We start from the raw sequence: 24,857 nt of genomic DNA, 5'->3' as shown, positions 1-24,857 counted from the left end.
AAGATGAGGAAAGAGATCTTGTAATCTAGTAGAAAAGAAATATTTGTAAGTGAATAATTAAGATGTGGTGCCAAGAGATACCACAGAAGTACATTCCAGGTATAAAGAAGAAAGTTATTAACACTCTGAGTAATAATACACACTTACTTTTTCCCCAACACTCTTCTCCCAATTTTTTTAGTAATATCTTTTTTACCTTTTCCATCCATATAGTGAATGCCTCTTCATCCAAGAGAGTTGAATGTTTTCATAAGATCATCTATTCCATTTCCACTCTGGCCACAAAGACTATGAACCTAAAGAAAGCTATGCAAATTATTGTGTCCTTGGTGTCCAGGCTCCCAAACTACCCCCAAGAGTCTCATCTCCTGTTTTTCACCTACTTGTGTAGTCCGCTCTGACACTGAATGCAGCAGACCTGTATAACTATGGGAAGGAAAAGCAAGAGTATGATTTCTATGTCTAGTCCATAGAAAATATTACAGCTTTATAATGTTGTATATCAATTATACTTCAATAAAAAACAAAAATTAAAATTAAAATAAATAAAATAATAAAATTTTAACAATAAATTACAGCCTTTGTCTCGCTCCTGTGATTGCTCACACTGGAGGAAGCCAGATGACATGTCATGAGAACATTCAGGCAGTTCTATGAAGAGGACCACATTGCATGGAGCTGAGGCCTCCTGCCAACAACCAGTATTAACTTAGCAGGTACATAAATGAGTCCCCTTGGAAGTGAATCCTTCAGCCAAGTCAAGCCTTCAGATGACTGCACCTCCAGCTGACATCTTGACAACTTCATCAGAGATCCCTCCAGCCTTCCCCAAGCTAGAACCACTTACTAAGTGGCTCCTGAATTTCTGTTGCACAGAAACTATGAGCCAGTAGGTGTTTATTGCTGTTTAAAGCTGCTAAATCTTAGAGAAATTTATTATGCAGGAACAAATAGTTGGGACCGCTAACTCAAGTTCAGTCATTCAGTAATTTTTCTCAAATGTTTTGATGATCTATCTTGGTAAACATAAAGACAGTTTGTCTTTGATGGCTGAAATTATAAGATGTAAAACTTAAATGCTATCAGTGACTATGTTTTTACCAGGTAAAGAAAACCAATCTCAAGTGAAAAAGAAAGAAATTGACACAGAGAGAAACAGAAAGGCAAGGAGAAAGCTGTAATGTCATTAGGAACTTAGTCCCAACTATTCCCAACATTCAACTGGACCTTGCCCTTTCTTTGGTTTAGGTATCTTAATTTGGTTTAGGTATCTGACTATTCTCCAGAGTCTTCCATTCTGATATCATTGCCTCAAGGCCTTTGCATAGGTCACCTTGCTTGGTCATCTCTTATTTACTTTCTCAGCCCAGTTCCTCACTCTAGTTGCTTGGTAAATGCCATCTCACCAATGGGACCACCCTGCCTCAAACAGATGATCCAGTGTATAATGGGTTTTCAACTTCTCAATTTGGCTAAGTGAGACATTTCCTGAAATCCACTTTCTTGTTTGTTTCCAGTTAGTAGGCCATGAGGGAGATCCTTGAGAGATTTTGAAGGTGATACGGAGGCAGCAGCTGGGCTTTCAACTACTCTATCTTCCTTTGCATCCTCTTTCAGCTCCTCTAACTACTGATCCAAGTACATATAATTAACTCTGTGCTGAAGATCCCAAGCTTCTGCACGATACCCTCATCACCCAGGTCAGAGGCAACAAGAACAAACAAGGATGGTTTCTGTCCATCCTTGTGGGGTTGAATATCAAGCCTATTGATTTCAGCCTGCCCTTAACCATCTTTTCATTATACATTCATTTTGCCTTCGGTATCAGACACAGAGACAGCAGCATTACAGACTGCTTAACTAGCTCCCACAGTTGCATCAGACCAAATATCCAGAGAAAGAGATATTTATACAGGTATAATATGTTGACATACTGGAAAAATCTAATAAGGTTTTAAAGGATAAATAGATTTTTATAAGACAAAAGGGAGTTGGGGAAGAAAAATGTTCTAAGCTAAAGAACAAGCATATTCAAAGGCAAAGAAGTATGAAATGGCTCATTAGGAAACATAATTTTCCTAGAAAAATTGCTGAGGTAGTGGTAGGATGAAAAAATTTTAAGAGATAATAGAAGTCAAGTACTAAAGAGCCTTATATACCCCCAAGAGTTTAGATTTCTCTTACAGATGAGCATCCACAAAAATTTTTGTGCATAAAACCACTTTCTAAAAATACAAGTTAAAATTGTGGACTCCAGAGTCATATCCCCAGAGATTCTGACTCATTAAGTCTGTGTTAGGGCCTAAGACTCTATTTTTAAATATATTTTATTGATTATGCTAGTACAGTTGTATTAGCATAATACATTTATAATAATAAATAATACCATTTCCCCCCTTTACTCCCCTCCACCCTGCACACCCCCTCCCACCCACATTCCCCCCCTTTAGTTCATGCCCATGTGTCATACTTGTAAGTTCTTTAGTTTCTACATTTCTCTTACTATTCTTAGGCTCCCCCTGTCTATTTTCTACCTACCATCTATGCTACTTATTTTCATACCTTTTCCCCTTCTCTCCTCCTCCCACTCCACTGTTGCTAACTCTCCATGTGATTTCTATTTCTGTGGTTCTATTCCTGTTCTAGTTGTTTGCTTCATTTGCTTTTGTTTTTATTTTAGGTGTGGTTGTTAAGGATTGTGAATTTGCTGTCTCATTATTGTACATGTTTTTTATCTTCTTTTTCTTAGATAAGTCCCTTTAACATTTCATATAATAAAGGCTTGGTGATTCTGAACTCCGTTAAATTGACCTTATCTGAGAAGCACTTTATCTGCCTTTTCATTCTAAATGAAAGCTTTGCTGGATAGAGCAATCTTGTTTGTAGGTCCTTGCCTTTCAAGACTTGGAATACTTCTTGCCAGCCCCTTCTTGCCTGCAAGGTCTCTTGAAAAATCAGCCCCCAGTCTCATGGAAACTCCTTTGTAGGTAACTGCCTCCTTATCTCTTGCTGCTTCTATGACTCTCTCCTTCATTTTAATCTTGGATGATGTAATTATGATGTGCCTTGGTGTATTCCTCCTTGGGTCCAACTTCTTTAGGACACTCTGAGCTTCTTGGACTTCCTGGAAGTCTATTTTCTTTGCCAGGTTGAGGAAGTTCTTCTTCAGTATTTTTTCAAATAAGTTTTCAATTTGCTGCTCTTTCTCTTCTCCTTCTGGCATCCCTATAATTCTGATGTTGGAATGTTTAAAGTTGTCCTGGAAGTTCCTAAGCCTCTCCTCATTTTTTTTTAATTCTTCTTCCTTCATTCTTTTCTGGTTGGATATTTCTTTCTTCCTTCTGGTCCACACCATTGCTTTGAGTCCAGTTTCCTTCCCATCACTGTTGGTTCCCTATACATTTCCCTTTATTTCACTTAGTGTAGCCTTCATTTTTCATCTAATTTGTGACCAAATCCAACCAATTCTGTGAGCATCCTGATTACCAGAGTTTTGAACTGTGCATCTGATAGGTTGGCTATCTCCTTGTCGCTTAGTTATATTTTTTCTGGAGCCTTGATCTGTTCTTTTTTTGCCCATTTTTTTCTGTCTCAGCATGCCTGTCACGTAGTGAGGGACAGAGCCTTAGGTGTTCTCCAGGGCGGGGAAACACCCATTGCTGTGTTATGACTCTGTGTGGGGGGCAGGGGTCCGAGAGGGAACAATGGTGCTTGCTCGGCTCTCTGCCAGATTTCGGTCACTTACTGCACTTCCCACAAGGTAATTGGGCCCTTCTGGTGCTGATTCCCATGTGGGTGGGTTTGTGTATGTTCTACGACCCCGTGGGTCTCTCCAATAAACTCCCCAGTGAGGCTGGGAGTTTCTCCTGCTGCCACAACCCATGCAGGTGTTTTCGATTGCTGTTTTGAGGCTTTATTTCCCTGTGCTGGAGCCCTGGTTTGCATGGTCTGTCTCACTCCTCAGTTTCGCCTGGTTTATCTGTGTGAGAATGCGGGACTGCCTGGCCTGCCTGCCACTTTGTGCGCTGCACCCGGTTCCACAATCCACCACCTCACTGGGTCCGCCAGACCCTGCTTTGCCGAGACCCCTCTCCACCCTGCTGCCCTACTCCACCCCTCCTACCAGTCTGGATGAACGTGTCTACTTTAACTCCTTTGTTGTCGGACTTCCATACAGTTCAATTTTCTGTCAGTTCTGGTTGTTTTTTGTTTCTAAATTGTTGTTGTCCTTATTTTGGTTGTGCAAGGAGGCACAATGTGTCTCCCTATGCCTCCATCTTGGCCAGAAGGTAAGACTCTATTTTTAATCTGCCATCCAACTGATTCAAGTCAAAAGTGATATAAGGACCACATCTTGATAAACATGGGGTGTTTTAGGAAGGAGTATCCGTGATGAAATCTGAATTTTAGAAAGATTACTCTAGATGCAGTATTGTTAAATGGATTTGAGAACAGTAACTCTTGATATAGAGACATTTATCAATTTATTTGAAGGTTGTTGTAATAATGTAAATGAGAGGTAGTAGTAGCCTCAACTAAGGTGGTAGAGATTAAGGATGGAGGGAATTTAAGGGATAAAATTTCCTAGTGATTGACTGGAATGGTGAGGAGGCCAAGAGGGGCCCAAGAAAATTCCCAGATTTTTCCCCCTGATAGTTATGTAGATAGTTATATAGGTAGGTGGATAGTTAGATAGAAAATACAGGTAGAAACACAGATTCTGAGGTTGGAATATATTTTTTAAAGTGAGTTACTTTGTTAGATTTTATGTTCAATATGCTTGTGCGACATATCGAAGTGTCAATGTATAGATGATAGTTACATGTAGACTATTAATCAGGAATATTTTCTCCCCATACCTGATGTTTCCATACTGTGGATCTACAAACGAATAACAGTTCAGTTTTCCTCTTTCCTCTTCACTTACTGCTTTCCACAGAGAAGAGAGGCACCTAACTGGTGAATTTGGAGAAAGGAATTGAGATACATTCACTCAATCCAGTCTTTCATCTTTCCTTGAGATCTGACTACCTGGAGAATACAAATGTTGTATGTATGTGCAATTATATGTAGAACATAGAATATTGAAGGAGACTGGAGGACAAACAGAAGCTATCAGATTGTCCAGGCAGTCACAAGCTAAAAGAGATGATGTTTTTTCAGAGAAGTTCTTGGAAGTTGTCTTGCAGTGTGAGCAAATTACTATAATGAAATACTATGGAGTAGGTGGTTTACAAAAACAGATATTTCTCACAGTTTTCAAGGCTAGAAAGTCTGAGATCAAGGCACTGGCAGATATGTCTAATAAGGCCTTGCTTCCTGGTTCATAACTGGCCATCTTCACACTGCAACCTTGCACGATGGAAGAACAAGGGAGCACTCTTCAACATCTTTAATAAAGGCACTAATCTCATTAATGAAGGCTTCATTTTCATAACCTAATCACCTCTCAAAGGGCTCACCTCTTAATGCCATCACTTTGGAGGTTAGGATTTCATCATTCAGTTCATTAGGAGTAGTGGCTGACACAGGTCCTTAGCATCAGAGGGGAACCAAGGTGACTCTGAAAAGTACCCAGAGAAAACCTCACTCACCATCTACAAGGCAGAGGCCATCACCTTAGCAGAATCCAGACACAGAGGACAGAGCCAGACAGAACCAGAGGGAGACCAGTCACACAAGGCAATCCCACTTTCCCTCCTAGTGAATCAAAAAAAGAGAAGGGAGGAAGAGAAAAAGAGCTGAACTGGTGGGTCCTTGGACTATGGATCAACCATCAGTATGTGAAAGAGTGGAGGTCCAATGAAAGTTTTCATTGGACTCAACTATTTTTTTCAAAGACTTTATTTAATTTTTTAGAGAGGAGGAGGTGGGGGAGAAAGACAGGGAGAGAAGCATCAATATGTGGTTGCATTTTTGAGCATCTCCTACTGGGGATCTGGCCTGCAGCCCAGGCATGTGCCCTGACTGGGAATCGACCCTTTGGTTCACAGGCCAACACTCAATCCACTGAGCCACATCAGTCAAGACAGATTCAACTGTTTTTTAATAGCTAAAAGGGTCCAGCAGTCTACGAGATGTTCTTGATACATCATGAAGGACCTACCTAGTCTACTTAGTAAGAAAGAACTGATATAGCACAATAGAGGAGAGAGATGAAAGAAAAATAAAATGTTTAATGTACTCCATCAATAAAATGGTGATATGCTGATAGACATTTTTCTGGGGTTGAAGCTCATCATATTCTCAAAGAGTTATATGACTGAATAAGGAAAAATGCATTGTGATTCATTGTGAAAAGACAAGAAGACTAGGGGCAGAACCCAGGATCATATGAACATTAAAGGGTTAAGAATGGGAAGACCCAGCAAAGATGGCTGAGAAATCAGAAGAGGCAAGGGAGAAGGGCAAAAAGGAAACAGTTTTACTTTCATGTATGCTACATAAGTGCCACCTCAGTTATCTCAGCCCATGAATACAAATCTAATTACACCAATTCCCAAACTTCACAGGCTCTACCCCCATATGTATAATTGCTGTTACTCTCTTTCCCTTAAGTCTTCTTTTTCTACAAGCTTTTTCAAGAGAATATTGGTCCTTTGCTGCCTCTCAATTGCCCAAAACACAAAGAACAAAATCCTAAATAAGCTGCAAGGACTGCATTTCATTTATTCTCCTGTCTAGTGAAACCACATTCTCTTCCATTCAAAAATGGGGTGTGAGATTGCAGCAGGAACTGCTAGTTGTATTTTGATATCTTCTTTGTTTGCTTGCTTTCCCAGGGCACCAAGAATAAAGACTACATAATCTAGCTTTTCTTGATTAGATTCCAGTAATAGATTGTGAGTAGAAGTAGTGCATGCAACTATCAGGATATTCCCTTTTCCTTCTCTCCCTTCTTCTAAATGGTTAGAATGTCAAAATTAGAGAAGTCTTCATGAACCACATGTGAACATGGGGCTAAGGAAGCCAAAGGGATTGATACCTAGATGTACCTTCTAACAATTTCTTTAATGAAGGCTGTTGGGAGTGATGTCAGTAGATGGCCCATCACTCATAGCTCCTTCAGCTGCAGAGAGTCACCTTGATTAAGGTCACGGCCATTCCAATGACCATTTCAGCCTAACTCAAGACAACTCCGAGGGATTGGCCATAGCTATCACAGTTCAACTTTTCCCTCCGTTCACTCCTACTCTTCCTCACACCAACCAAACGGACCTTTGTGTAGCTGCTCCTCAGGCTGCAATGCTCTTCACTCACAAATTCACAGAGCTAGACTCCTTCCTGTCCTTTGGGTTTTTCCCCAAAACTTACTATCTCAATGAGCCTTGTTCTGACTACTCAACTTAATCCTGTAGACTACCTGTCCCACCAACACTCCCGATTCTCCTCATCCTGCTCTACTTTTTCTTTTTTCTTATAGTTAACACTCTTCAATATGATATATCACTTAATTATTTGTTATGTTTTTATTTATTTTCCCTCGGCCCCAGTAGGATATAAGGTCCCAGTAGTATAAGAACAGGAATTTTGCTTTTAGACCCTGATGCATCCCATGTACCTACAATAATGTCAAGCAATAGCAGGCACTCAGTAAATGTTTGTTGAATGGCTGAGTACATGAATATTTTCAAGGAGAATTTTGCAGATATTCAGGACTCTCAATTCCAAAAATTATTTGTAAATAATTCCTTGGTAGCAGATTCACTAAGTATTATACATTCTATATTTTCTAATAAGAAACAATTGGTCATGTATTTTTATGGAGTACCCTAAACCACTCCTTTTATAGTTTATATTAATTAGCATTTTTATACACATGCACACATACATATCTCTAAATTTTATGATGCCTAATACCTAGGTAAGCCTTGTGATTTCTGTTTCAAAGTGATGGCCATTGAAAAGAGTGATGTTCCCTAGAATAGCAAACTTAGAGAAAGCAAACCTGAAATTCTCAAGTGTGGTGATCCAGAACAGCTGGCTGGGTTACATGACAGGGTATGATTACTTCTAACAGGAACTGTCTGTTCTCAAGTACAATTCCTTGCAACCGAGTTGTTGGAAACTTTGTTTTGTTTTATATTACCAGCTTCTGAAGGAGGTCAGTATTTGTGAGAGTTCAGGAAGTTTCTTTTGAAGTCAGCACTCCTATAAAACATGAACTAGATCAATTCAGCATCCATGGGGTTGGCCTGAGGACCTATTTCTGTAGCTCTGAACTCTCAGGGGTCTTTCCTCTCCTGGGCAAGTGCCCACTTTTTCACTATAAGTCCTAAGAGTTAGTAAAGGTTATCTAAATGTCATCTTGTGAATCAGGAAGCCAGTTATGAGATTATGATCGAGTATAATTCCAACCAATGATTTTTTTAAATTAAAAAAAAACAAAGAAAATAACCTAAAACACTTCTAAGTAAAAAAAAAAATCATGGGGCTCACTATGAATAAAATATTTATTAACTAATTATTAGTTATGAATGAGGAGTAGTTATAGTATAGATGATAATTATGTTACTCCTTTTATTTGGGGCAATATGTTAAGAACTTCAAGAGAAAAATGTATACTCCATTACTGGAGTTCTTTTATTACCCCTGAAGCAATGTTGCACTTAATCTATCTACTCCTCACTCAATCAGATTCGGTGAAGCAAGAAGAGTTCAGAATGTAATTAAAAAACATTAGACATAAGCTCCTAATGGAGTTTATCATTGAGCAACTTTTCTATCTCCTACAGGAAATAATTAAGATTCATTAAGAGAAGTATTGTCACGTCTAGAAATGTATTAAGAATCAAGTTTTTAAAACCTCAGTGAACCTTGTTCTGATCATTTTACCAGCCTCCAACTGGTTTTCAATGAAACAATTATTATCATTGGAAAGCCAGTGGAGGGAATGTTGCAAGATGTATTTTATTTCTTGTGGTTATCTTGAGCCAAGTCTTTCTCTCAGAACCTCAGGGAAGATTCTCTTGCTTCTTCCATCTACCATCTCCTTGTATGCTGATATTAATTATCTTCTCACTCCTTGGCATATAAATACAGAATACAGACTTTACTTATTCCTTGGCCCCAGTATACTTACTCCTTGGCATCAGTAAGCAGTCTTCTTCATGTATAATATATAGCCCTTTAGCCTATTCATTAGAAGCATATTGCCACTCACAAACCAGCTTCTAGAATATTCCTGAAGTGGGTGTGTGTTGCACTGCTCAGATCCACGTTCAAGACCAAGATACTCATTTCTCTAGTTGCAGAACTGTTGGCTACTGAGAGCTCACATCTGAATTTCTTCTCTGGATTGCTCACCACCAAAGGAAGATGCCTTACCCAAGCTTCCTCAGAGTGCCCATATACAAAAAGTGGACCATGTGCAGGATACAATTGCCTCCTCACCTCAATTTAGGCCAAGTTTGAAAGAACATCCTAGCTCTAATGCTACCCATGGAATTGACAGAGGCCTTTTTTTGTCACTGCCTTACAGCTCAACTTCTCTTTCTGCCCTGTCCTGCTTCTTTACTGTCCCAGAGGTGTTGATCCCAAAGCCATTTCACAGTAAATTTCCTACATGGTAATCTCTATTTCAGACTCTGCTTCCCAGGAAGTCTAATCTGTGAGAAGTCTTTTGGTCCTAATCAAACCATTACTTTCTGTTTTCATTTAATAATCTCAAATTATGATGGTGACCTCTGTATTAGTCACGGTAGACTAAGTTCTGAAGTAAACAATCCCAGATGTTAGTGGCTTAACACCACAGAAGATTTCCTTCTTACTCATTTCATGGTGCATCGAAGTTCAATGGAGAGAGGAAGTTATCCAGGGGTCCACACTCCATTCAGCCTTTGACTCCACCCTTTTGGAGGGGTCTGATCCTGCCCCTGAGTGATAAGGAAAGAATATGAGAAAAATACATGAAAGGTTTGATAACATGAAAGAGTACACATCAATTCAACTAATATTCTATTGGTCAGAACTCAGTCATATGGCTACACTAAGTCAAGGGAGTCTGATGATCACTAGCAGTCTCTGCCACTCATTTATGGAATACTTGTGATTTTCAAATCCACCCTTCCCAATGACAGTTGACATTTTTGTATCACCCTTTCACTTGTAACAACTAAAAATTCTACCTTCATTAAAGATTTTAAAAAAGGTTACAATTCCACCTTTAATAAAAGTCAGTGTAGGTTTTATATGTGTATCTTTAACAAATAAGAGTTATTTATTTGTTTGTTTGTCTTTAAATTTGTTTTTGAGAGAGAGACGGAAACATCAGTTTGCTCTTCCACTTATTTATCTATCCATTGGTTGTGTCTTATACATGTGTGCCCTGACTTCACATGGAAGCCACAACCTTCGTATACTGGGACAATGCTCTAATCCACCGAGTCTTCAGCCAAGGCAACAAATAAGGGCTCTTCATTTTTTATTTTTGATATATTTAATCTTTACTGTGATATTTACATTATCTTTTACTCCCTCTTATATCCCTCTCTTCCCAGCAATCACCACACTGTTGTTCATGTTCATGAGTCCTTTTTCCTTTTTGCTCAATCCTTCTATTACCTAACTTTCACCCCACTAGCTGTCATCCTGCTCACCATCTATGACTCTGTTGCCATTTTTCTTGTTAGTTCAATTTGTTCATTAGATTCTACATATGAGCGAAATCATTTGGTATTTGTCTTTCTCTGACTGGCTTATTTCACTTAGTATAATATTCCCCAGGTCCACCCATACTGTCACAAAGGGTAAACTATTTTTTTTTTTACTGCTGAGTAGTATTCCATCATGTAAATATCCCATAGTTGTTTTATCCATTTATCTACTGGTGACACTTCGGCTGCTTCTACATCTTGGCAACTGCACATAACACTACAATGAACATTGAGATGCTTATGTTCTTTCAAATTAGTGTTTTGGGTTCCTTCAGATACATTCCAAGAAGTAGGATCACCAGGTCAAAAGGCAGAACCATTTTTAATTTTTTGAGGTATCTCCATACTGCTTTCCAAGTGGCTGCACCAAGCTGAATTCCCACCAACAATGCAAAAGGATTTTTGTTATTCCAAATTCTCGCCAGCACTTGTTGCTTCTTGACTTATTGATAATAGCCATTCTGACAGATGTGAGATGGTATCTCACTGTGGTTTTAATATGCATTTCTCTGATGTTTAGTGACTTTGAGCTTCTTTTCATATGTCTTTTGGCCCATCTGTATGTCCTCTTTGGAGAAGTGTCTACTTAGGTCTTTGCTGATTCTCTAATTGGATTGTTTGCTTTTTTGGTGTTGAGCTTTGTAAATACTTTATAGATTTTGGATATTAACCCCTTATCAGATGTATTGGCAAATATGTTCTCCAATTCTGTGGGCTGTCTTTTATTTTGTTCATTTCCTTTGCTGTGCAAAAACTTTTATTTTTTATTTTTTTAGAATATTTTTATTTATTTATCTTTAGAGGGGAAGGGAAGGAGAGAGGAAGAGAAACATCAATGTATGGTTGCTTCTCATGCATCCCCTGCTGGGAACTCGCCCCTGCCAGGAACTGGCCTGCAACCCAGGCATGTGCCCTGACTGGGAATCGAACTGCGATCGTGTGGTTCGCAGGCCCATGCTCAATCCACTGAGCTACACCAGCCAGGGCTGTGCAAAAACTTTTAGTTTGATGTAGTCCCACAGAACTACATCAAAGTTTTTGTGGTTTTTTTTTGTTTCCCTTGCTTGTGGAGACATATTAGATAAATTATTTCTACAAATAACGTCAGAGATTTTGCTGCCTAAGTTTTCATCTAGGATTTTTATGGTTTTGAGTCTAACTTTTAACTCTTTAATCCAATTTGAATTTATTCTTGTATGTGGTGTAAGAAAGTGGTCTAGTTTCATTTTTCTGCATGTATCAGTCCAATTTTCCCAACACCATGTATTGAATAAACTATCACTAGTCCATTGTATGTACTTGCTTCCTCTGTTGAATATTAATGAACTATAAAGCTGTGGTTTTATTTCTGGACCCCCTATTCTGTTCCACTAATCTATGTGTCTGTTTTTATGCCAATACCATGCTGTTTTTATCACTATGGCCTTGTAATATAGTTTCATATTACATAGCATGATTCCTCTGACTTCATTCTTCTTTCTCGGCATTGCTGTTACTATGTGGAGCCTATTGTGTTTCCATAAATTATTGAAATGTTTGTTCTAGTTCTGTGAAATATGTCATTGGAATCCTGATAGGAATTGAATTGAATCTATAGATTGCTTTGGGTAGTATGGACATTTTAATGATGTTAATTCATTCTAACCATGAACATGGTATGTGCTTCTACTTATTTATATCATCCTGTATTTTTCTTTAGTATCTTATCATTTTCTGAGCACAAGTATTTTACATCCTTGGTTAGGTTTCTTCCTATGTATTTTATTCTTTTTGAAGCAATTGTGAATGGGACTGTTTTCTTAATTTTTCTTTCTATTAGTTTGTTACTGGTATATTAAAAAAATGCAACTGGGACTTCTGGTTAAGATGGCTGCAAGAGCAGAAATGGTTCTCCTCTTTGCACAACCACATCAAAATTACAACTAAAATATAGTACAACCATCATTTAGAACTGTCAGCTGCACCCAACATACAGGCCCACTCAAGCTTCTTTTCCATAGGTATTGCTGCTCTTGTCTCAAGCTTAACAATTTATTAAATCCTATCAAAAAGCTGGCTTCAGTGAGCCCCAGGCTGGGCACTAGCAGCAGTCAGCCTAGATTCACAACTTGGATTTGCCTGAGAATCTCAAATCCCAGAACAAGGAGCAACCATCTCAGATTGCTTTATAATTCAGGCAGGGTGGCCCTGGGCAAAACAGAGATGGGGCTGACCTCAGCCTGCACTGCTCAGTAAAGCCCAGGGAGAGTGCACCCAGTAGATAGGTACATACCATATCTGAGCACCACCACCATACCACTGCACAGCTTATACTCCACAGAGGGTGTGGTTGGTGGTCAGTGGTCACAGCCAGTCCTTATAGCTGACTGGCCTGGTTAAACCCCTCCCAACCTTCTGTGAAAAGCAACTAAGGCTAAAGTACAAGATGAGGGCATACTCAGTCCACATGAAGGCTGCATGTTGAGTACCCAGCTTGGGTGATAGGGGAGGCTGTGCCACTGGACCCTACAAGACATCAACTACATTAGGCCATACTACCAAGGCAGGGAATTAAAGTAGCTNGTACATACCATATCTGAGCACCACCACCATACCACTGCACAGCTTATACTCCACAGAGGGTGTGGTTGGTGGTCAGTGGTCACAGCCAGTCCTTATAGCTGACTGGCCTGGTTAAACCCCTCCCAACCTTCTGTGAAAAGCAACTAAGGCTAAAGTACAAGATGAGGGCATACTCAGTCCACATGAAGGCTGCATGTCGAGTACCCAGCTTGGGTGATAGGGGAGGCTGTGCCACTGGACCCTACAAGACACCAACTACATTAGGCCATACTACCAAGGCAGGGAATTAAAGTAGCTCTACCTGATACATAGAAACAAACAACAGCAGCTACCAAATGAAGAGACAAAGAAACATGGACCAAAGGAAAGAACAGAACAAAACTCTCGAAAAGGGGCTAAACAAAATGGAGATAGCAATTTATCAGATGCAGAGTTCAAAATACTGCTTACTAGCATACTCAAGGAACTCATTGGGCATTTCCACAGCATAAAAAAGACTCAGGCAGAAATGAAGGTTACAGTAAGAGAAATTTTAAAAAAGTGTACAGGGAACCAACAGTAAAGTGGATGAAGCCAAGAATAAAGTCAATGTTTTGGAACGTAAAAAAGAAAAAAATAATCAGAACAGCAAGAAGAAAAAAGAGTCCAAGAAAACAAAAATAGGCTAAAGAGCCTCTGGGACAACTTCAAATGTACCAACATTTCACTTATGGAGGTGCCAGAAGGAAAAGAGAAGGAACAAGACTTTGAAAACTTATTTGGAAAAACATTCAAAGAAAACTTCCTTAATTTGGTGAAGGAAATAGACACACAAGTCCAGGAAGAACAGAGTCCCACACAAGATGGATGCAAAGAGGACCACACCAAGGCACGTCATAATTAAAATGCCAAAGATTAAAGATAAACAGAGAATCTTAAAAGCAATAAAAGAAAACAGAGAGTTACCTACAAAAGAGTTCCCATAAGACTGTCCGCTGATTTCTCAAAAGAAACTTAGCAGGCTAGAAGCAACTGACAAGAAATATTCAAAGTGGTAAAAAGCATGGACCTACAACTTAGATTACTGTATCCAGCAAAGCTATAATTTAGAATGGAAGAGCAGATAAAGTTCTTCACAGACAAGGTAAAGCTAAAGGAGTTCATGATCGCCAAGCCATTATTATATGAAATGTTAAAGGGACTTATTCAAGAAAAAGAAAATCAAAACCATGAACGACAAAATGGCAAAAAAAATACAAATCTATCAACAATTGAATCTGAAAAAGAAGCTAAGCAAACAAGAACACAGAGACAAAATCATGAATACAGAGAAAGTTTTGATGGTTGCCATATGGGAGGGAGGTATGGGAGAACAGGTGGACAGGTGAGGTGATTAAGAAGTACAAATATGTTGTTATAGAATAGCCATGGGGCTGTAAAGTACAGTATAGGAAATGGAGTAGCCCATAAATTACACGATCCATGGATATGAACAATGGTGTGGGGATTGACTAGGGAGTGGGGGCAGTTCTAGGGAGAGGTGGACAAAGTGGGAGAAATCAGGACAACTGTAATAGCATCATCAATAGAATATAATTTTTAAAGATTTCTGGGTATAAATTTTGTATCCTGTTACTTTGCTGAATTTATTTACCAGTTCTAGTAGTTTCTTGGTGGAATCTTTGAGGTTCTCTATGTACAGTATCATGTCATCTGTGAATAAAGACAGTTTTACCACTTCCTTTCCAATTTGGATGCCTTCTACTTCTTCTTCTTGTCTGATTGCTGTGGCTAGAACTTCCAGTACTATGTTGAATAAGAGAGGTGAAAGCAGACATCCCTATCTCATTCCCAAACTTAAGGGGAACACTTCTAGTTTTTGCCTGCTGAGTATGATACTGGCAGTAGATTTGTCATGCATGGCCTTTATTATGTTTATGCGTGTTTCCTCTATTCCCACTTTGCTGAGAGTTTTTACCATAAATGGGAGCTGGATTTTATCAAATGCTTTTTCTGCATCTATCAATATGATCATGTGGTTTTTATTCTTCATTTTTTATGTGGTGAATCATATTTATTAATTTGTATATGTTGCACCAACCTTATATTCCTAGAATAGATCCCACTTGATTATGGCATATAATCTTTTTGATGCATTGCTGTATTCAACTTGTTAATATTTTATTGAGGATTTTAGAATTTATATTCAACAGAGATATTGGCCTGTAATTTTTTTCCTTCGTAGTGTCTTTATTTGGTTTTGGAATTAGGATAATGCTAGCCTCTTGAAATGAGTTTGGGAGCCTTCCCTATTCTTGAACTTTATGAAGTAGTTTGAGAAGCAGAGGTGTTATTTTTTTCTTGAAATGTTTGGTAAAATTCACCTATGAAGCCATCCAGTCCAGGGCTTCTGATTGTTAGAATTTGTTTTTACTACTGCTTCAATTTTACTAGGTGTATCTGTTTATGCAGATTCTCTGGTTCTTCCTGATTGAGTTTTGGGGGATTGTATGTGTCTAGAAATTGATAGGTTGTCCAGTTTGTTGGCATATAGTTGTTAATAATATTTTCTTACAATCTCTTGTACATCTTTGGTGTCAGTTTATTTCTCCTCTTTCATTTCTGATTTTACTTATTTGGGTCCTTTCTCTTTTTTTCTTGATGAGTATGGTTAAATAATTGTCTATCTTGTTTATCTTTTCAAAGAAACAGCTCTCTGATTCATTGATTTTTTTGTATTTTTTTAGATCCTATTTTGTTATTTCTGCTCTGATCTTCATTATTTCCTTCTTTCTGCTCACTTTGGGCTTTGTTATTCTTTTTCAAGTTCCTTTAAGTGTGAAGTTAGATTGTTTATTTAGCTTTTTCTTCTTTTTTTCTTTTAAATTTGTAAATACTTCCATATGTAGTTCTCTTTCTTTTTAAAAAAATTGATGTTCAAACACAGTTGGTTCCATTTTCCCACCACCACTTTCTCCTGCCCTACCCAACCCCATCTCCCACCCTCAATCCTGGTCCCCTTTGGCTTTGTCCATGGGTCATTTATACATATTCATTTACAATCTTGAGATAGGCCTGTAATGCTACAAATTTCCCTCTTGTGATTGCTTTCCCAATGTCCCACAGATATGGGATTGTTGTGTCCTCATTTTCATTGGTTTCAAGGTATCTTTTAATATCTTCTTTCATCTTGTTGTTGACCCACTCATTGTTTAATAACATGTTATTTAGCTTCCATGTCTTTGCATGTTTTTCAGTGTTCTTCTGATTGATTTGTAGTTTCATAGCATTGTGGTTAGAAAAGATGCTTGATATGATTTCACTCTTCTTAAATTGAATGGGACTTGTTTTGTGTCCTAACAAGCAGTCTCTCCTAGAAAATATTCCATGTGCATTTGAAAAGTACATGTATTCTGCTGCTTTGGGATGAAATGCTCTGAAGATATCAATTAAATCCACTTGATCTAGTGTGTTGTTTAAGGCAGCTGTCTCCTTGCTGATTTTTTGCCTGAAAGATCTATCCATTGAGGTCAATGGTGTGTTAAAACCCCTGACTATGACTGTATTTCTGTTGATCTCTCCCTTTGTGTTCATCAAGATTTGCTTCACATATTTAGGTGCTCCTATGTTGGGTGCATAAATATTTACTAGGGTTAAATCCTCATCTTGGATTTTTCCCTTTATCATTATTTAGTGTCCTTCTTTGTCTCTTACTGTAGCATTGGTTTTAAAGTCTATTTTGTTAGATATAAGTACTGCTACTCTAGCTTTTTTCCCCCACTTGCATAAAATATCTTTTTACATCCCTTTACTTTTAGTTTGTGTGTATCTTTCAATCTGAGATGGGTCTCTTGGAGGCAGCATATTATGGGTCTTGTTTCCCTTATCCATGCAGCTACCCTATGTCTTGTGGTTGGAGCATTTAAGCCATTTACACAATAAGAGCTTTTTAAAACAGAGAGCCACAATATCATTATCACACCCAATAAAATTGATAATTAATTAATATATCTAATATTCAGGATGAATACACTTTCTTCTGATTGTTCCTCAAAGTCTTTTTCTAAAGTTCTTTGACTTCTAGGAGAGTTATAGATAGCTATGTCAGAGTGACAGCATTGGCCATGTCAATGCTTCACCTAAACCTTCTCCAAATCTTGTGCAGGACCCATTTACTCCTTCTCTTTGGACTGCTTTGACTTTGTCACAATTAGAGCCAGGCCATTTTCAAAACCATAAACTAAGTCTCTTGGATTCTCTAAGACCATCTGGTAGTTTGTGTTTTCTGCAAATAGTCTTCATCCATTTTCATAATAATCGCCTTTTAACCATAGTACTGGCTAGCCCTTCAATATCAACTCTTACAAATGCCATAAGGCTTGGGGCCACTCCTGCTACAATCTCTTCAGGACTAATACGATTTACAGAAAACTGCTTCTATAGTCTGAGAAAAAAATTGTTTCTTTAAAAATATTCCCTAAACCTTCCAGTTCAACAATGAAGATATATGTTTCCTCAATGATTGTTTCAAACAGCATCTATGACTTCAGATTATAGTTGGCATCTTATATAAAACTGAGTGAGTTGATTTCAAAATGAAAACTTAAATTCTGCATTTTTATGTCTTTAAATGTAGCACAAATAATCCTCACCAGGAGGTTAAAAAATAATTAAAATTACTCACCCAAGCTTTTTTACATCTTTAATCCTGCCTCTCCTAATACTCAGTTACATGGTAAAATAAGCTTAATAGATTTTTGAAAATATTTCTAGAAGCTGATTTGTAATATATCTACTAATGAGACTATCTTAAACTCTACTAAAAATTCTATATCCCAATGGAATTTTTCACCCCAGTGATTTCAGTTTCTGCTATGAACTCTATCAAAGCACAAAACCAACCTCTAAGTTGAGATCCGTTTGCTATACATGATTCATGATATTGATAAACTCCTTCAGAGCTCAGGACAATACTGACATCCCTAAGTGCCTTGTCAATAGTATTCATTGGGGTTTTTGGTTGTGGGTAGCAGAATCTTAACAGCTACCTAGGTGAAACATTGAAGTGAACTATGGATTATGTTATATAAAAGTTCATAGATATATCTGACAACAAATAACCTTTCATTCAGCCCAGCAGCTCAAGAATTAGGAATAAGTACCCAGTTTCTCTTCCTCAAATTTCTGGCCCTTCTTTTTCAGTGTTGACTCCCTCTTCACCGGGCCTTCTTTGTGGTCACAAGTATGGTTGTCAACAACTTTGGAGCTATTTTCTTTAGTTCCATTTTCTAGCAAGAAAAGTGAGAGTTTAGTTTCCCCACAACTTAAATCAGTTCTGAAAATTGAGAATATTTGCACTTCACTGACCTAGAATGGTAGGACATGTTTTCATTTATGAACAAGTCGCTGGGCCAGGGAGATGAATGTACTGAATGGCTTAAGCCAATCACGACCTACCCTTGGAGCTATTGAAAAAGGGGTAAATCCCCCTCAAACCATGTGATGGAAAAATTCAAGGTACTTCTAGGACAAGAAAAGGGATTATTGAGAAGGCAGCAACAGATGTTCACTACAATACTAAGTCCAAAGAGAATTACTTGGGATTTCTATCAAAATAAAATGAAATACAGCTTCAAATAATTTGGTTTTGCTTTGTATATAAGAATTTGAGCTCTGAAAGAGGTTTTAGGTGAAAATTTACTTTATTTAATTTTTATTTCTGGTGGGTAATTTTTTCTTATAAGTATTAAATGAGATTATAAAATTTTCATGGTACCACTACTTGACGCTAATAAGCTAGTACAATAAATTCCAACAAAATATTGTTATTTGAAGTTGTATTCTTCAATAAATTTCTCTAAATTATTGGCTATCTATATGTTCTTTGACTTCCATCTTGCCTGGTTCTTGCTTCCCACGCTACATTTTATAGAGATGTCAATAACCTACTTAATGTATTGTTCACCAGAAAAATTCCAACATCCAGTAATGACAGTATCTCCATTCTTAAGAATCAGAACGTTGCATATATAACTTTTCTTTATCTTTCATGTTTCGTATGTATGGTGATCTCTTACCTATTGTGGGAGTTATGTTCTAGAGACCCCCACAATAGGTGAAAATCTGTGAAGTAGTGGCATTATATTTATTTTATTATTTACATATATTTTAAGGCCTTATAAACACTTCCCACACTCCATAAACCTTTCCCACTCTCTTATTAACACTTCATATGCTCTTAAACACTTTCTATACTCTAAACCTATGTAACTTTAACAACATATACAATTCTACATGGGTACTCACCAGTACAACCCACGATACAGTGAAGCTGCAATAAGTGAACCACGATATAGCGAGGGATGACTGTAATCAGTTTCCAGTCTTGATATCTCTATGTCCATCTATCCTTTCTTATTTCATGCCATTCCACTAATTAACACTCGAATAATTTCATACCTGGATTTCTCACAAGTCTCTTCACTGATTGTCCTGATGCAAAATTCTTCTTCTTCCAGTCTGTTAAACAAAATACTTCTTATTAATATTCCTTAAATAATTATAGCAACTATTTGTCAAGGGTGTACTTTGTCCCAAATGCTTTATAGCACTTACCTCATTTTATTTAATGATTACAAAAACTCTATGACATAGGTATTATCCACATTTTATAGAAGACAAAATTGAGACTTAGGAAAGTTTGTAATTTGACCAAGGATACACATATAAGAAGCAACCAAACTGTTATGTGAAACCAGGTCTATCATATTTCAAAGCCTGTGCTTTTCCATTACATTATGATACTACTCTATGACTTCATGTCATGTCTGTTCTCAAAGGGGATCCCCACTGATGCTCTATCAAGAATCACCATCTCTGCATGGCTTTCAAAGCCCACAGTAATTATGTCCTACCTGAACATTTTTCTAGTTACTTTCAATGTGTACAGCTCCCATTAGATATGTCTCTTTAGCCTCCCTTCTGTAAACTGGCTCATGTTTGTTATCATATACTTTGAGAAAAAATCTTGATTATAAAAATAATTCATGCTAACTTAAAGGTCAAGCAATATAAAAGTGGCTAAAGTAGAAAATTGAAGTCCTTCATATTTGCATGAGCATTAGGGTTAGAATACAAATCATAGCGGTTTAGTTGCACACACTATTTTAATTTTTAAAAGAAACTATGATTTTTACATTTTAACTAGGCTGTCTTACCTGGCATCTAAATGGTTTCATCAAAGTAGCCATGTAAAACAATGTCCTCCTTATGGTTTTTCTTGCCTTGTTTGCTTTTTTTCTGCTGTCCGCCTGTTTAGATTTTAGTCATCTTTCAGGGTGTAGCTGAAGTCATACCTCCTGAACCCTATTTGCTTTTTTAAAAAATATTTTATTTATTTATTTTTAAAGAGAGGGGACAGGAAGGAGAAAGAGTGGGAGAGAAACATCAATGTGTGGTTGCCTGTCATGTGTCCCCTACCAGGGACCTGGCCTGCAACCCAGGCATGTACCTGACTGGAAATCAAACAGGTGACCTTTTGCTTCACAGGCTGGTGCTCAATCCACTGAGCTACACCAGCCAGGGCCCTATTTGCTTTTTAAAATAGAACATCTTCAATGCTCATACACAAAACATAAAAAACACTTAAAAAGTTTGCAACCAGTAAGTCTTCCCTGACTGCTCTCTTTTAGTTGACTGTCCTATGCTCTTTTAGATCCTATACTATACAATTAGCATTTATTTAACAATGTATTGCTTGTGCTGTCTGTTATTGTTCCACGTGTGTAAGAGTAGGTTACAAGGATATGGGTGGAACTGTATTATGGGAATGTGGGCTACAATGTGGACTTACAGTCATGACATGGGGATGAGTGCAAGGGAGGCATGAAAACAGCTAACCCTGGGAAATTACAGAAATTGGGTTGTGAATTTAGAGCAGGGATCCAGAGCAAGTCATAAGGCAGGGTTTGTACATGAGCCTGAAGTCAGAACAAGACAGCATGTAAAGGCCAAGAATTCGGTTAGAGATTTTGAAATCTATAGGAATAAGAGAGAGTATACCAGTGCATGGGTTAATAATGAAAATGATGACATATGTTTAGCTCAAATAGTGTGTGACACATAATGTACAATATCAAACACATTAAAACAACATAAAAATTGCTCTATGTTACCAAAATAGTAAGTGTGATTACCCTTGGCTTAACAATTCCACTTCTAAGAAGATATCCTAAAGAAATATTCACACAACTGTATAACATATATATATTCAATATTGTTGATAAGAGCAAGAGATACAATGGAAAAAACTCAAATATTCATCTGTTTGTTTGCTCATACTTTCATCTTTTATTTACACACACAGAAGTAATCACTGGCTATTAAAACAGAGCTAGATCTATGAACACGGGCATGGTCAGAGGTCCAAAGTATATTATATTATAATATAATATAAGTATATTATATTATACCAAAGTATATTATAAAAGAAAGGTCCAAAGTATATTATAAAAGAAACTTTAAGAAGAGTGGATGCAACATAATTTCTTTAAAATATAAATTATACATGATATAATTATACATGCTTAATGAAATTAAAAGAAACATTGCCAGAAACATCTGAGTTCCTACTCAAATTACTGAAAATCTGGTATAAGGGGAAACCTCTGTATTTCCTACATTTGAGAGAAATTAACATGTAAATAAAAATTAATCAAACATTTCATTAATAACTATAAAGATTAGGAATATCTTAATGTAGACAATAATTAAATATGATACTATATTTTATATTACTTTTTCAGTATATTGATTATGCTATTACAAATGTCGCAATTTTTCCCGCTCTGACCCCATCCACCCAGTACCCCACTTCCTGCCAGCAATCCCCACCCTCAGTTCATGTCCATGGGTCGTGCATATAAGTCCTTCAGCTTCTCCATTTCCTATACTGTTCTTAACATTCCTTTCTCTATTTTGTTCCTCCTGATTATGCTTCTTGATCAATGCAACATTTCCCCCATTCTCCACTGTCCCCCTCCCAACTGATAACCCTCAAAATGATCTCCACACCTATGATTCTGTTCCTCTTCTGCTTGTTTGCTTAGTTTGTTTTTTTAGATTCAGTTGTTGACAGTTGTGAATTTACTGCCCTTTTAATCATCATAGTTTTGATCTTCTTTTTCTTAAATAAGTCCCTTTAACATTTCAGGTAATAATGGCTTGGTGATGATGAACGCCTTTAGCTTTACCTTGTCTGTGAAGAACTTTATCTGCCCTTTCATTCCAGATGATAGCTTTGCTGGATACAGTAATCTAGGTTGTAGGTACTTGCTTTTCATCATTTTGAATACTTCTTGCCAGTCCCTTCTTGCCTGCAAAGTTTCCTTTGAGAAATCAGCTGACAGTCTTATGGGGTGCTCCTTTGTAGGAAACTCTGTTTTTCTCTTGCTGTGATTAAGATTCTCCCTTTATCTTTAGCCTTTGGCATTTTAATTATGATATGTCTTGGTGTGGTCCTGTTTGGATCCATCTTGTTTGGCACTCTGTGTGCTTACTAGACTTGTATGTTTATTTCCTTTGCCAGATTGGGGAAGTTCTCCTACATTAATTTTTCAAATAAGTTTTCAATTTCTTGCTCTCCCTCTTCTCCTTCTGGCATCCCTATGATTAGATATTGGCATATTTGGAGATATCCCAGAGTGTTGTTATACTATACTTGTTTTTTTGAATTCTTGTTTCTTCTTTCTGTTCTGGTTGAATGTTTATTTCTTCCTTATGTTCCAAATCATTGATTTGAATCCCAGCTTTTTTCTCTTCACCGTTAATTCACTGATGTTCTTTATTTTATGTAGTGTAAACTTTGTTTCTTGCTTTGTGTTGTTGCGGTACTCAATGAGTTCTTTGAGCATCCTGCTTACCAATGTTTTGAACTTCACACCTGATAGGTTGCCTCTCTCTGTTTTGTTTAGTTCTTTTTCTGCGGTTTTGTTCTGTTCTTTCATTTCAGCCATATATCTTTGTCTCCTCAATTTGGCAGCCTCCCTGTGTTTATTTCTGTTGTTAGGTAGAGCTGCTTTGACTCCCTGTAAAAGCACCTGGAAATTGTGTGGGGCAGAGTCTTAGTTAATGGAGCAAACAGCATGGAGCAACCAGCTTCACCACTTTGTGGCTCTGGGTTGGGGGAGGTCCCAAAGAGGGGACTGTGACACTGCCTGGCTTCTCAGTTTGTTGCCTGGCACTTGCACCATTTCCATTCACTTCATCCATTTCCCATATGCGACTGGCACCCTTCCAGCTATTGCCTTGGTGTTGAATCCCATAGTGGGTGAGTTTGTGTATGTTTTAAGATCATGTGGGCCTTTTAAGAAAAGTTTCCTGCAAATCTGGCAGTTTCTTCTGCTGCCCCAACCCCCACAGGATTTTACAGCCAGAGGTTATAGGAATTTTTTTCCTTCCTGGCACTGGGACCTTGGGCTGTATGGTCTGTCCTGGGGTTGGTATCACTCGCTCCTAAGGTGTCCCTCCCAACTTTTTCCCACCACACAAGTGTGGGACCATCCAGGCCTGTTCCACCACCACCACCTCTTTGCTCCTTCTCCATGTCTTCATCCCGCCCAACCCATCTGGATGAATACAGCTACTTTAATTCCTTGGTTGTCAGACTTTCTGACAGTTTGATTTTCTGACAGTTCTGGGTGTTGTTTTCAGATTTAGTTGTAATGCTTTTTTTGTGGTTGTGCAAGGAGGTGAAGTGTGTCTATCTATGCCTCCATCTTGACCAGAAGTCCCACATTTTATATTTCTGTATAGATCTAAGTCCTATATGGACTGTCAAAGGCTTTGTATATTAGCCCTGTACCAATAGTTGACCATTAAAATAATCCAACACTATCAAATAGTATAAGTGAAAGTATACTATCAAAATAAGTTTGCTAATATACTATCAAAAAGTATATTATTGCATCTGAAGAATGGCTAATATTCTGCTAGCTTTGTAGATGGGAGGACAGCAAGCCTGGCAGAGGTACCCATTCCATTCTCCACTTGCTCCATAGCTGGTGATTGGAAGACACTATGCAACATTAAAAAATGTATATTAGTGAAACACTTATAATGAAGAATGTGAACTAGGGAAACAATTAATCAATGTCTATTCTGTACCCAGTCCCTAAGTGGCCAAGGTACAGAAAATATAAAATTATGGGAATTTAGGAATAGTCAATAGTTTTGAACAGATTAGTTGTACATACAAATCAGAATCTCCTGATGAGTTTTTAAAAATTGATTACATTGAGTTCCCCTCTGGAGATTTTAAACCATTAGAACTGGAGTAGGGTTTGTGCTCCCGTATTTGTTTAAACTCTTTCTTAGGTATTTCTGATGATCATGGCTAGGGGAGAATCACCCAGATAGGGCAGTCATTATATATTAGATTGGGTGGAATAGTCTTCATAAAGAAGGGAGTCTTCAGCGATGCCTTGCCAGACAGAAAATCTTCAAGTAGAGGAAAGACAAGGGCAAGTCATTTACTACGATTCTGCTCATTTACTATGAGCAGTAACTGAGGCAGAAGTGGGCAAGAAATGGCTGGGGAGAGAGCATGTAGGCCATTCTTTAAATAATTCAGAGCAAATAAAGATGATAATGTCCACTGAATGA

Source organism: Sturnira hondurensis, unplaced genomic scaffold, assembly GCF_014824575.4.
Source record: "Sturnira hondurensis isolate 20B ecotype Veracruz unplaced genomic scaffold, ASM1482457v3 Scaffold0014384, whole genome shotgun sequence".
Lineage (NCBI taxonomy): Eukaryota > Metazoa > Chordata > Mammalia > Chiroptera > Phyllostomidae > Sturnira > Sturnira hondurensis.
Note: the sequence above shows the minus strand (reverse complement) of the source record.